Genomic DNA, 14758 nt, shown 5'->3' on the forward strand with positions numbered 1-14758 from the left:
AGCTAGACCTACATTAGCTTTCTTTTTTTTTTTTTTTAACATTTTATTTATTTATTCATGAGAGACACACACACGCACACACAGAGAGAGAGAGAGAGAGAGAGAGAAAGGCAGAGACACAGGCAGAGGGAGAAGCAGGGACCATGTAGGGAGCCTGATGTGGGACTCAATCCTGGGACTCCAGGATCACGCCCTGGGCCGAAGGCAGGTGCTAAACCGCTGAGCCACCCAGGGATCACCTACATTAGCTTTCTAAGATAATCTTTATTATTTATTTATTTTTTTAAAGATAGATTGATTGATTGATTGATTTATGATAGAGAGAGAGAGAGAGAGAGGCAAAGACACAGGAGGAGGGAGAAGCAGGCTCCATGCCGGGAGCCCGACGTGCGACTCGATCCCAGGACTCCAGGATCGCGCCCTGGGCCAAAGGCAGGCGCTAAACCGCTGAGCCACCCAGGGATCCCCTAAGATAATCTTTAAAAAGAGAATAAAACATTTTAATTAATGAAGCCAAAAATCCTTTACATCAGATAAAAGAAGAAAAGTTAAACAATAGCATTTCAAATAGCAAACCATCAGTATTCAGCTTTGAAGATACTTCCCTAAAGAAAATACACACAGGTGCTAGGCTGGCTCAGTCAGAAGAGCATGTGACTCTTGATATTAGGGTCATGAGTTCATGATGTTGGGTGTAAGGATTACCTAAATAAAACTTAAAAAAAAAAAAAAGAAAAGAAAGAAAATACACAAATGGCCAATGAGCACATGAAAAGACAGCATCATAGGCATTGAGGGATATGAAAATTAAAACCACATGAGACACCACTTCACATCCACTAGGATGGCTATTATCAAAAGGTAGACAATAACAAGTGACAGTGAGAATGTAGAGAAAATAAACTCCTTGTATATGCTTGTGGGAATGTAAAATGGTGCAGCCACTCTGGAAAAGTTTAGTGGGCAGCCCGGGTGGCTCAGAGGTTTAATGCTGCTTTCAGCCCAGGGCATGATCCTGGAAACCCGGGATGGAGTCCCACGTCGGGTTCCCTGCATGGAGCCTGCTTCTCCCTTTGCCTGTGCCTCTGCCTTTCTCTCTCTCTCTCTGTGTCTCTCATGAATAAATGAATAAAATCTTTAAAAAAAAAAAAAGTTTAGCAGTTCCTCAAAAAATTAAACATAGAGTTATCTCATGTCCAGTAATTCTACTTCTAGGTACATATCTGTATCTGGATATGTTAAAAATTAAAAAACTATGTCCACACAAAAACTTGTACAGAGATGTTCATAGCAGCATTAACCCAAATGTCAATTGACTGATGAATGGCTTAAAAAATGTGGTATATTTACACAGTGAAATATTATTTGGCCATAAAAAGGAATGAATTCTGATATGTAACTCTAACACAGAAGAATCTTGAAAACATTATGCTGAGTGAAAGAAGCCAAATGCAACAGAACACATATCACAGATTATATAATTTTATTTATATGGTAAATCCAGAATAGGCAAATTCACAGAGCATAGAGACAGAAAGATTAGTAGCTGCTAGGGGCTGGGAAGGAAAAGGAAGTGACTGTTAATGGTATGGGTTTCTTTCAGGAGTGATGAAAATATTCTGTAATTAGAGAATGGTACAACTCTGTGAATATACTAAAAAGCCAATTAATTATATACATTTAAATGTGTGAATTTTACAGTATATAAATATTTTATAAGCCATTTTTTTTAAAGATAACATATTGCTTCTGCTGCAAATTTACTTTCTAGTGTATTTACTTTAGCCAGTGTCAAATTCTGCTGAAATTTCTTGCATACCTACATAGAACAACCAGTGTGGGAGTGGTAGAGGCAAGGGTAAATACAGTAGCCCTACCCTAGGATGTGTTAAGAACAATCAAACCTGGAATTTAACGTTAGATACTGGGAAAAGGTCTTTTGGGGACTGGGGGTTAGGGATGGGGAAGAAATGAGACCTAAGAAATAAAAATGACCATTACATACCAGAGGACAGCTAGATTCAACACACCAGGATATGTTTGGGTAGAAACACCGAGGTATATCTGATATCTTTTCCAGATTTGGCAAAAACTTCATAACACTCTTACTTAGCACCTTTGCTACCCTAAGTCACAGTTCAAAAACCAAAAGAAGACCTAATTTTGGTAGACTTTTTCACTTATTTCAATAATGCCATCACTGCTCAAAATACTTTCAGATACCCTTATGGAAGGCAGTATTTTCATTGACAATTTCTAACATTAGTTTGTTTTTTAACAAGCTTTAATTCACTTTTTCTTATATAAAACTATGTGGTAGCCACATCTAGAGCCTGGATCCTCTGCATGGAAACTCTCATGTGGGTCTTTACAAGACAGTCAGTGCATTCCGTCAGGGAGACTTGGGTGAACATAGTCTCTTTCCAGAGGTCAAGGGTGAAATAGCTTGTAAGTCTTGGAAATGGCATCAAAAGCGGCCTCAGCAACGTTGCCCAGCATGGCAGTACTGCCCCTGGTGGAGGTGTAGCAGTCACCAATAGCGGCCGCTATCAGAAGCCTCCAAGGCATAGGGGCTGAATGAATCTGTTTTTGTAAAAGATATTCTCGGGGCGCCTGTTAAGCATCTGCCTTCAGCTCAAGTCATGATCCAAGGTCCTGGGAACAAGCTCTGCTTTACGACTCACTGCTGAACTGAGAGTCTGCTTTTCCCCCTCTCTCTCTGCCTCTGCCCCTCCCCATCTTTCATGCTCTTTCTCTCAAATAAATAAATAAAATCTTAAAAAAAAAAAAAAAGATATCCTTAGTTCCTCACCTTACCATACTTCGTTTATGTGTCTTTGAAGAGAGCTCCAAAAGATGAATTCCAAGTTATCGCAGAGCAAGGACAATACCGTTGGAATAAATGCAGATGTCCCCTCCCGAAATTTAGAAAGTACCCATTTGTGCTGTAAGTTCTTATATGCTTGTCAAAAAAAATTCCAGTCATGTTTTCAAACTTCAACTTTTCCTAGGTCTACCATTACCATTCTTCAGTAAGGAGGACGACCTGATCATCCTGATTATTCCAATATTTCTAAGATGGTAGACAGAAGTTCCCCCAACCTTCTTTTCTCTTTATATGCTTTTTCCCATACTCAAGAGATTCCTTTTTCTTTTTTTTAAAGATTTATTTATTTATTCATTCAGAGAGAGCGAGAGAGAGGCAGAGACCAGGCAGAGGGAGAAGCAGGCCCCATGCAGGAAGCCCGATGCAGGACTCGATCCCAGGTCTCCAGGATCACACCCAGGCTGCAGGCGGCACTAAACCCCTGCGCCACCAGGGCTGCCCAAGAGATTCCTTCTTCCATTTACACTTCCAATATAGAGAGTATAAGGATATAGGGATGGGCAGCCCAGGTGGCGCAGCAGTTTAGTGCCGCCTTCGGCCCAGGGCGTGATCCTAGAGACCCAGGATCGAGTCCCACGCTGTGCACCCTGCATGGAGCCTGCTTCTCCCTCTGCCTGTGTCTCTGCCTCTCTCTCTCTCCCTCTCTATCTCTCATGGATAAATAAATTTTAAAAATCTTAAAAAAAATAGGGGGATATTGGGGTGGTTCTTTTCCAGCCAAGCCACTTTAGACAACATAAAAAATGAACCTGGATTGTTCTCTTTGATTATTGCAATTGGAAAGTCAGCAATAATGTGAAAATTATTTGTATTGGTTTTAATATTGTCAAGAATGTTCTTTTTTGGGGATCCCTGGGTGGCGCAGCGGTTTGGCGCCTGCCTTTGGCCCAGAGCGCGGTCCTGGAGACCCGGGATCGAGTCCCACGTCGGGCTCCCGGTGCATGGAGCCTGCTTCTCCCTCTGCCTGTGTCTCTGCCTCTCTCTCTCTCTGTGTGTGACTATCATAAATAAAAAAAAAAAAAAAAAAAAGAATGTTCTTTTTTTTTTTTTTTTTTGGTCTGACCCCATCTTAACACAAATCTTGGTCAAAGTAAACAAACATGTATAACAAGTCTTTAAATGCTTTAAAATGGGATCCCTGGGTGGCGCAGCGGTTTGGCGCCTGCCTTTGGCCCAGGGCGCGATCCTGGAGACCCGGGATCGAATCCCACGTCGGGCTCCCGGTGCATGGAGCCTGCTTCTCCCTCTGCCTGTGTCTCTGCCTCTCTCTCTCTCTCTCTAACTATCATAAATAAAAAAAATAAAATAAAATAAAATAAATGCTTTAAAATGCTTTAAAAAATATATTCAATCCTGGGACACCTGGGTACTTCAGTTGGTTAAACATCTGACTCTTGGTTTCAGCTCAGATCATGATCTCAGGGTCCTGGGACTGAGCTCCGTGTCTTTTCCCTCTGCCTCTGTCCCTTTGCCCTCCTCCCAAAAATAAATAAATCTTTTTAAAAAGCATGAAATATTTCAATCCTTGCAACTTTAAACCTGGAAATCAGTAGGCAATAACACAATCTCCTACAGGTAAAACCCAAAAGGCAAGGCCACTTTAATACTAAGGAAAGCAGCCACCAATCTCTAGCCCACCAACATTATCAAATAATTCAAAATGGTTTACCAGTGTGCTGTGCTTTTTTATTCTAGGTGCTTTCCATACAGGCAATTTTAGGCAGCCCAGAGGAAGTTATTGGCTTCCCATAGATGTCAGCCCTGATTTTTTTTCTCTTTCCCTCTCTCTCTCTCCCTCTGTCTCAAATAAAATCTTTTAAAAAAATGTTTTTTACATCTTTTTTTTAAAATATATTTTTTAATTTATTAGAGACAGAGACACAGGCAGAGGGAGAAGCAGGCTCCACACAGGGAGCCCGATGCAGGACTCGATCCTGGGACCCCAGGATCACACTCTGGGTCGAAGGCAGGTGCCAAACCACCGAGACACCCACAGATCCCTATAAGATTTATTACATGGGACCCCTGGGTGACTCAGTCGTTGAGCATCTGCCTTTGGCTTAGGGCGTGATCCCAGAGTCCGGGATCGAGTCTCGCACTGGGCTCCCTGAGGGGAGCCTACTTCTCCCTCTGCCTATGTCTCTCTCTCTCTCTCTGTGTCTCTCATTAATAAATAAACAAAATCTTTAAAAAAATATTTATTATTACAATGGCAAATTGACCTTCAATATAATCTCTAATGAAATCCCAGGTGCCTTTTTTCCTGCAGAAATTGATAAAATCATTTAAAAATTCCTATGGAGGGATCCCTGGGTGGCGCAGTGGTTTGGCGCCTGCCTTTGGCCCAGGGCGCGATCCTGGAGACCCGGGATCGAATCCCACATCAGGCTCCCGGTGCATGGAGCCTGCTTCTCCCTCTGCCTGTGTCTCTGCCTCTCTCTCTCTCACTGTGTGCCTATCATAAATAAATAAAAATTAAAAAAAAAAAAATTTAAAAATTCCTATGGAAATGAAGAGAACCAGAAGAGCCAAAACAAATCTTGAAAAAGAATAATGTTGGAAGATTCATACTTCATCGTTTCAAAACTTACTAGAAGGCTATATAATAATCAAACCTGTGTGGTGTGGGCAGGAGGACAGACATACAGATCAGCAGAACAGAACTAAGAACCCAGAAATAACCCTTTATATTTATAGTCAATTGATTTTCAACAAGGAGGCCCAAACAATGCAGTAAGAAAAGGAGCCTAACACATCGCTCAAACTCACAACCTTGAGATCAAGACTTGAGGTGAGGTCAAGAGCTGGACACTTAGAACCCACTGAGCCACTCAGGCACCACCAGAATAGAGTCCTTTTAAGAAATTGTGCTGGGAGGTGCCTGGGTGGCTCAGTCAGTCAAGTGTCTGCCTTCGGCTCACATAAAAAATGAACCTGGATTGTTCTCTTTGATTATTGCAATTGGAAAGTCAGCAATAATGTGAAAATTATTTGTATTGGTTTTAATATTGTCAAGAATGTTCTTTTTTGGGGATCCCTGGGTGGCGCAGCGGTTTGGCGCCTGCCTTTGGCCCAGAGCGCGGTCCTGGAGACCCGGGATCGAGTCCCACGTCGGGCTCCCGGTGCATGGAGCCTGCTTCTCCCTCTGCCTGTGTCTCTGCCTCTCTCTCTCTCTGTGTGTGACTATCATAAATAAAAAAAAAAAAAAAAAAAGAATGTTCTTTTTTTTTTTTTTTTTTTGGTCTGACCCCATCTTAACACAAATCTTGGTCAAAGTAAACAAACATGTATAACAAGTCTTTAAATGCTTTAAAATGGGATCCCTGGGTGGCGCAGCGGTTTGGCGCCTGCCTTTGGCCCAGGGCGCGATCCTGGAGACCCGGGATCGAATCCCACGTCGGGCTCCCGGTGCATGGAGCCTGCTTCTCCCTCTGCCTGTGTCTCTGCCTCTCTCTCTCTCTCTCTAACTATCATAAATAAAAAAAATAAAATAAAATAAAATAAATGCTTTAAAATGCTTTAAAAAATATATTCAATCCTGGGACACCTGGGTACTTCAGTTGGTTAAACATCTGACTCTTGGTTTCAGCTCAGATCATGATCTCAGGGTCCTGGGACTGAGCTCCGTGTCTTTTCCCTCTGCCTCTGTCCCTTTGCCCTCCTCCCAAAAATAAATAAATCTTTTTAAAAAGCATGAAATATTTCAATCCTTGCAACTTTAAACCTGGAAATCAGTAGGCAATAACACAATCTCCTACAGGTAAAACCCAAAAGGCAAGGCCACTTTAATACTAAGGAAAGCAGCCACCAATCTCTAGCCCACCAACATTATCAAATAATTCAAAATGGTTTACCAGTGTGCTGTGCTTTTTTATTCTAGGTGCTTTCCATACAGGCAATTTTAGGCAGCCCAGAGGAAGTTATTGGCTTCCCATAGATGTCAGCCCTGATTTTTTTTCTCTTTCCCTCTCTCTCTCTCCCTCTGTCTCAAATAAAATCTTTTAAAAAAATGTTTTTTACATCTTTTTTTTAAAATATATTTTTTAATTTATTAGAGACAGAGACACAGGCAGAGGGAGAAGCAGGCTCCACACAGGGAGCCCGATGCAGGACTCGATCCTGGGACCCCAGGATCACACTCTGGGTCGAAGGCAGGTGCCAAACCACCGAGACACCCACAGATCCCTATAAGATTTATTACATGGGACCCCTGGGTGACTCAGTCGTTGAGCATCTGCCTTTGGCTTAGGGCGTGATCCCAGAGTCCGGGATCGAGTCTCGCACTGGGCTCCCTGAGGGGAGCCTACTTCTCCCTCTGCCTATGTCTCTCTCTCTCTCTCTGTGTCTCTCATTAATAAATAAACAAAATCTTTAAAAAAATATTTATTATTACAATGGCAAATTGACCTTCAATATAATCTCTAATGAAATCCCAGGTGCCTTTTTTCCTGCAGAAATTGATAAAATCATTTAAAAATTCCTATGGAGGGATCCCTGGGTGGCGCAGTGGTTTGGCGCCTGCCTTTGGCCCAGGGCGCGATCCTGGAGACCCGGGATCGAATCCCACATCAGGCTCCCGGTGCATGGAGCCTGCTTCTCCCTCTGCCTGTGTCTCTGCCTCTCTCTCTCTCACTGTGTGCCTATCATAAATAAATAAAAATTAAAAAAAAAAATTTAAAAATTCCTATGGAAATGAAGAGAACCAGAAGAGCCAAAACAAATCTTGAAAAAGAATAATGTTGGAAGATTCATACTTCATCGTTTCAAAACTTACTAGAAGGCTATATAATAATCAAACCTGTGTGGTGTGGGCAGGAGGACAGACATACAGATCAGCAGAACAGAACTAAGAACCCAGAAATAACCCTTTATATTTATAGTCAATTGATTTTCAACAAGGAGGCCCAAACAATGCAGTAAGAAAAGGAGCCTAACACATCGCTCAAACTCACAACCTTGAGATCAAGACTTGAGGTGAGGTCAAGAGCTGGACACTTAGAACCCACTGAGCCACTCAGGCACCACCAGAATAGAGTCCTTTTAAGAAATTGTGCTGGGAGGTGCCTGGGTGGCTCAGTCAGTCAAGTGTCTGCCTTCGGCTCATAGGCCTGGGATGAAGCCCCACATGCTTTTCACTCTTTTCTCAAATAAATAAAATATTTTAAAAAAAGCAAATCTTGGTAACACCAGAATAGGGTCTGATGTAGACTAATTCAAGACACACTGCTTCATAATGTTTTTGATAAACCACAGTTTTTTTTTCCCTAAACAATTGTCATAACCATTTTAGCTGATTTTATATGAATAGACAAATGAGGGATCCCTGGGTGGCGCAGCGGTTTAGCGCCTGCCTTTGGCCCAGGGCGCGATTCTGGAGACTCGGGATCGAATCCCACGTCAGGCTCCCGGTGCATGGAGCCTGCTTCTCCCTCTGCCTATGTCTCTGCCTCTCTCTCTCTCTCTCTTTCTCTCTGTGTGTGACTATCATTCATAAATAAATAAATAAATAAATAAATAAATAAATAAATAAATAAATAAATAAATAAGGATTAAATACATTTTCCACAAATGATGCAAGGAAAACTGGATACCTGCATACAAAAGAATAAAGCTAGGCCCTTACCTTATACCATATATAAAAATTAACTCAAAATGGATCAAAGACCTAACCAAAAGAGTTAAAAATCTAACATTTTTTAAAAGAAAACACAGAGGGCAGCTCGGGTGGCTCAGCGGTTTAGCGCAGCCTTGGGCCCAGGGCGTGATCCTGGAGACCTGGGATCGAGTCCCACATCGGGCTCCCTGCATGGAGCCTGCTTCTCCCTCTGCCTGTGTCTCTGCCTCTCTCTCTGTGTCTCATAAATAAATAAATAAAAATCTTAAAAAAAATAAAAAGAAGAAAACAGAAAATCTTCACAACATCGGCTTTCTTAGAACACCAAAAGAAAAAGAAAAAGAAAAAAACATACTGGAAATTAAAATTAAAAACTTTTGTGCAAAAGATATTTTCAGCAAAGTGAAAAGACAAACTATAGAAACTACAGAATGGGAGAAAATATTTGCAAATCATATATCTGATGATAAAGGATTAACATCTAGAATATATAAAGAACTCTTAAAACTTAATAACGAAAAAACCCAATTCTAAAATGGACAAAGGACTTAGACATTTTACCAAAGAAGATAAACAAATGGCCAAAACAGGGGGCCTAGGTGGCTCAGTCAGTTTAGCATTCAACTGTTGGTTTCAGCTCAAGGTTATGACATCAGGGTTGTGAGATCAAGGCCCCTGTCAGGCTCTGTGCTCAGGGTGCAGTCTGCTTGAGATTCTCTCTCTCCCTTTCCTTTTGCCCCTTCCCTGGCTGTGCATGCACTTATGTGCTTTCTCTCTCTAAAATAAATAAATCTTTTTTTTAAAAAAAAGATTTATTTATCTTATTTATTCATGATAGACACACACAGAGAGAGAGGCAGAGACACAGGCAGAGGGAGAAGCGGGCTCCATGCAGGGAGCCCGATGCAGACTCAATCCCGGGTCTCCAGGATCGCGCCCCAGGCCAAAGGCAGGCAGCAAACCGCTGAGCCACCCGGTGATCCTAAAATAAATAAATCTTAAAAAACAAAAACAAATGGCCAACACACAGAAAAAGATGCCCAGCAAATGCAAATCAAAACCACAATGAGATATACTTCACATCCAGTAGGATGTCTATTATTAAAAACAAACAAACAAAAAATAACCAAAATGACAAGTGTTAGCAAGGAAAGAGAGAAATTGAACCCTCTGCATTGCTGGTGGGAACATAATACAGTGCAGCCTGTATGGACAATAGTAAGGCAGTTCCTCAAAAAATTAAATGTAAAATTACCGCATGATCCGGTAATTCCACTTTTAGATATACCCAAAAGATTGAAAGCAGGGACTCAACAGCTACTTTTACACTAGTAGTCATAACAGCATTATTCACAATAGTCAAAAGGTAGAAATCAAAATGTCCACTGACAGATAAATGGATAAAGAGAATGTGAGATATTGATACAATGGAATATTATTCAGCAATAAAAAGGAATGGAGTTCTGATACATGTTGCACCTTGGATGAACCTTGAAGACATTATGCTAAGTTAAATAGGCCAGATTCAAAAGGATATTGTATGACTCCACTTACATGAAGAACCTAGAACAGGTAAATTCATGGAGACAGAAAGTAGATTAAAGGTTATTAGGAGCTGGGGGGAGAAGAAATGGGGAGTCACTGCTTTATGTTTAGAGTTTCTATTTGGGGTAATGAAAAGGTTTTGGAAATAAATAGTGGTGATGGTCACACAAGGCTGTGAATGCAATTAATGCCACTGAACTGTACACTTAAAAACAATTAAAATGGCAAATTTTATGTTATGTATATTTTGCCACAATGTTTTTAAAAATCACACAACAGGGCAGCCTGGGTGGCTCAGCGGTTTAGTGCTGCCTTCAGTCCAGGGCCTGATTTTGGAGAACCAGGATGGAGTCCCACGTTGGGCTCCCTGCATGGAGCCTGCTTCTCCCTCTGCCTGTGTCTCTGCCTCTCTCTCTCTGTCTCTCAAATAAATAAATAAAATCTTAAAAAAAAAAAAAAATCACACAACATACCCAAAACCACCCCTAGAGAACCAATGTACAATTTTTATCATTTTAAATTCTGTATCAAATAGTTTTTCTTGCCTAAGATAATCACTCTATGAAAGGAAATAGAATGGTGTTATTTTAAAAATGAAGAAAAAGAAAGGCAAAATTGACCTAAGTTTTTTTGGATGATAGAAAAACAAGAAAGCAAAAGTGTCTAAAGGGAGACCTTATCTGTGTCAATTCTATTACTACTTTGCCATGCGATTTTAGGTAGTTAAGTAAACATTTAACTTCTTTAGATCCTAGTTTTTTCTTGGATGTAAGTAATTTAAGGTTCCTTTGTGTTCTCTACAATCTGGTTGTAGATCTTAGCCTTGCTCCCATATAAACTATACAATGTGGAAAATTTGCTACATACCAAGCCCCCAGGTTGTCTCTCTTTATTCAAAGAATATCTAATTTCAGAATCAGCTCCCTGTGTCCTGACCAGAGAGACCTGGCAGAGTTTGGCAGGGTAGTCCTCCTAGGGACTTCCACATCTTCCTCATATTCCCCACAACCGCTGCCTGTTCCCATATTAAACAAACCTTTCAGATATCTCAATCTACCAGATGTCAGAAGTAGTTCTTTTTTTGGGGAGCGTAGGCAATTCCCATCCCCAAAGGCACAAAGAAATCAGAGAGAAGGAATGAGTTGCATAAACTAGGAAAAGGCTGTTACTATTAATGACACCCAGATAGGCTACTGCTCTAAAAGCAAACAACATCCCTATAAGATTACTCTCTCATGGTGCCTGGGTGGCTCAGTTGGCTAAGTGTCTTTGGCTCAGGTCATGATTGTGGGGTCCTGGGATCAAGCCCCACATTGGGCTCCCTGCTCAGTGGGGAGTCTACTTCTCCCTCTCCTCACCCCGCCCCTCATGCTCTTTCTCTCTCTCTCTCTCAAATAAATAAAACTTTAAAAAAGAAGAAGAAAAAGAAGAGTATCATCCTCCCTACTTTACAAAAAAATGAAGGACAGAAATAACTTGCCCAAGTTACAAAGCTAGTAAAATTAGTGTGAATGGGATTTGAACCATGACACTTTGGTTCTAGAACCAATGGTCTTAACTGTTAACTCTATGCTGACATTTGTTTGGAATGAAAACTTCAGCCACACCAATAACTTGAGGCAGCTGGAACAAACTGGCAAAGGAAGGAGACTCCAGACAGCTGAAATAGCTCTGGCAGAGAGAGGTGAAATGGTGGGACCTGTCGGAAACAAATGAGACTCTTCTATAAATTAGAACATTGCTCTGTATATAGGAGGTTAACAAAGGATCTTCCCCAGGGTGGGAGATTTCTGGTGTTTGCTGTATTTCTAGCTCTGCCACTGTTTATTCTACCATTCTTGATTGATTAATTGATTGATTGATTTTAACACTTTTATAATTTTTAAGCAATTTCTACACCCAATGTGGGGCTTGAACCTACAACCCCAAGATCAAAAGTCACAGGTTCCAGCGACTGAATCAGCCAGGTGTCCCTTACCATTTTAATTCTAGTTTTTACTTGACAAATTATGTTACTGGTCATTCACCTATTCTGGCTGAAAAATATTACTATTCCTAATCAGAAACCATTTTATATCAGAGTGCTTTGAACTTAGTGTATTTATTGTGTATGCTATTAAAATTTGTTCTTATTCTCTAAATTTGTAATCAAAGTGACATTTATTACACACCTTCTGTAAAGATGAAATTGCCAAAAAAAAAAAAAAATTGCCAGTATTTTTTTTTTTTTACCAAGATTAATTCTCCTATTTTCTCTAGGATTCTGATCTTACTCCACTGCCTGAGGAAAAAATTTTAATTTACAGAACCTCTGCTGGTGATGGTCTAAGAAGTCAAGAAACAACTAGATTTTCCATGTCCCACATCATGATACTGTTATTAAAAAAAGGTTTGAGGGTGTATTTTTATAAATGTATATGGATTAAATCTGAATTTTTGTAACATATACCAAATCCCCACTTAATTAGCCTTAATACAGATTTATATACACTTTAAAAGAAGAAACACGGGGATCCCTGGGTGGTTCAGCGGTTTAGCGCCTGCCTTTGGTCCAGGGCGCGATCCTGGAGTCCCAGGATCAAGTCCCGCGTCGGGCTCCCGGCATGGAGCCTGCCTCTCCCTCTGCCTGTGACTCTGCCTCTTTCTCTCTCTCTATCATAAATAAATAAATAAAATCTTTAAAAAAATAAAAGAAGAAACATACTCAAGCTCTCATCCTCCCCTACCCTTCACAAACATATGATCACATATCCCCAAAATCAAGTGAACTTTAAAGTGTTGTTCTCATTCTCTTTATTCCAGGTTTTTGAAAAATCAACATTATCTATAGCAAAGTCACACACACACACACACACACTCCGACAGAATGCTGTCTATACCCCCCCAACTGTCTGTGTGTGTGTACTATAAAAATTATTATTTGAACATTTATTCATTCATAAAACAGGACAGACTGAATATGGAATAATAGCCAGATGCACCCCAAAGAAAAAAGCACAGTTCTAGCCCTCAGGAAGATTGCTGGCCAGTAGGGGGAGACAGACGTGTAAATGAATTGTAGTATTACAATTCAATGTGATAAGTAAGACAAGTAGATACAAATGTTATTACATGTTATTAAAGCTCAGGAGGAAGAACAACTAGCACACAGGAGTTGACTAAGGCTCCACTTAAGAACTGATATAAGAGACATTCATTAAGTATAACTTTTCTACATACCTAAGTTACAAAGAATACAGATTCTATGTTGTTCCTCTATCCAGGTGACCTCTTCAAACTTTTTTTAGGCCTCCCCCTCACCCTAATGGATTTCTCAGTATCTCATTAATAAGATATAGGTAGATAGGGCCAAAAGCATTTTTCAAAAATAAAAGGTTACAATCTTGGGAGACCTAGGTGGGTCAGTCAGTTAAGTGTCCAACTTCGACTCAGATCATTATCTCGGGGTTCTGGGATCAAGTCCCCACGTCAGGCTCCACCCTAAGTGTGGAGTCTGCTTCTCCCTCTCCCTCTACCCCTCTTCCCATTCTCTCTCAAATAAAAAAAATTTTTTTTAAAAAAAGGTTATAATTTTTTAGAAAATCGGAGTAATTTCATTATTTCTTAATGGGGGATTTTAATGGGAACATCCTAAGGTAGTACAAAAATAGGGGCAATCACTGCCTTATACGTTTTTTTTTTTTTTAAGATTTTATTTATTTATTCATGAGAGACACAGAAAGAGGCAGAGACACAGGCAGAGAGAAAAACAGGCTCCCTGTGGGGAGCCTGATGCAGGACTTGATCCCAGGATCCCAACTTGAGCAGAAGGCAGATGCTCAACCATTGAGACATCCAGAAGCCCCCCTTTACAGTTTTTATCTTTTCATCTATGTAACACTTACTGTCCCTAAAATAGTAAGAGATCTGAACACAAGGATTAGAGAACACACATTTAGTTTCTTTTTCTTTTTTTTTTTTTTTTTAAGATTTTATTTATTTATTCATGAGAGGCACGGAGAGAGAGAGAGGCATAGACACAGGCAGAGGGAGAAGCAGGCTCCATGCAGGGAGCCCGAGGTGGGACTCGATCCAGGGTCTCCAGGATCACGCCCTGGGCTGAAGGCGGCGCTAAACCACTGAGCCACCTGGGGCTGCCCCACATTTAGTTTCTTTAAAACAGAACTGCTTAAATACATTACAAAGAATATGTACTGAACAATTGGCGTGGCTGAAAAAGCTTGCATTTCTTTCATTCATCAGCTATGTCAGCCTTTAAGTATTTTCTTGGCTGACTTACATCAACTTCTGCAGAGATCAACAGTACATTTAACACTTTCTATATATGAAAAATTTTAGGAGACCACACTTAATCCCAACAAAAAGACAAAGTAATCCATAAAAGGAAGATATTATCTACAGAATTTGGCAAGAAGCTTATTCACAGCTAAGTCTCTTGATTAAGGGGGCGGGGGGGAGACAACTGAGAAGGCAGAATGCTTAAAAGAAGAGGGATGTACAACACAAAGTGAACTTTCTCCTAAAAGTTCCCTCAGAACTAGTGTCAAATGCCTACTATATATAAAGAATGATCCTAAAATTCTCTGAAAGAGTCAGCATACACTTACCCTGACCACAAATATGCCCTCCACAAAACATATTGGCTGAGAAATGAGTTAAAGTGCTGGATCCCTTCCATCAACATTGCCTGCTTTTCTACATACCATTTAGTA

At 40.5% G+C, this 14758-nt stretch overlaps 1 protein-coding gene across 5 annotated transcripts in view; it reads right to left on the reverse strand.

The window, feature by feature from the left end:
• KDM2A (lysine demethylase 2A) overlaps window positions 1–14758 on the reverse strand; it is a 156284-nt gene that overhangs the window by 51187 nt on the left and 90339 nt on the right. The window lies entirely within an intron of this gene.

Source organism: Vulpes lagopus, chromosome 11 (assembly GCF_018345385.1).
Source record: "Vulpes lagopus strain Blue_001 chromosome 11, ASM1834538v1, whole genome shotgun sequence".
Lineage (NCBI taxonomy): Eukaryota > Metazoa > Chordata > Mammalia > Carnivora > Canidae > Vulpes > Vulpes lagopus.